The sequence below is a fragment of the Gobio gobio genome, assembly GCF_949357685.1.
Source record: "Gobio gobio genome assembly, chromosome: 2".
NCBI classification, from domain to species: domain Eukaryota; kingdom Metazoa; phylum Chordata; class Actinopteri; order Cypriniformes; family Gobionidae; genus Gobio; species Gobio gobio.
Window position 1 is genome coordinate 60,342,581 of NC_137098.1, and position 673 is coordinate 60,343,253.

Below are 673 nucleotides of genomic sequence, written 5' to 3' on the forward strand. Positions count from 1 at the left end.
TAAACGAATGAGTTATAAAAAAATTCACCCCCCTCACAGTTGTCATGAAGAGCAAAATTAGCCGTATAGACCAAAACCACAATTTGTGCTGTAAACATGTTTTTTTTCTGCTGTGGTCATACTAAGTGGCAACCTCCCGAAGTTTCTCTTGAAGCCAATACGGAAGTGACAAACTGCAATTCATTGACTGGCCACTAGAGACTGACTCCAGAAGGGAGCAGAATCTCATTGAGCCCCATGTTAAAATGCCCAACTTTACAGCAGAAAAAAAACTTGTTTACAGCCTGGTACAAATTGTGGTTTTGGTCTATACAGCTAATTTTGCCCTTCATGACAACTGTGAGGGGGTGAATTCTTTTATGACTCATTCGTTTACATTATATAAAGCATTACAGTTCTGTATAGTTAAGGGCGTGGCCACTTTGAGTGACAGGTGGATAGCCAGGCATTCATTTAGTCTAAACTAAACCATTTTTTTAACTAAACTAATGAATCAGGAGTGGCGAAGGCGGAGATCTCAGAGGCATGCTCGGTTAAAGGCACCTGCCAATAGCCTTTGAGCAGATCTAATTTTGTGATATACTTTGCCGCACCAATATTATCAATAGAGTCATCGATACGCGGTAACGGAAAAGCATCAGGCACAGTAACAGAATTAACCTTCCTAAAATCA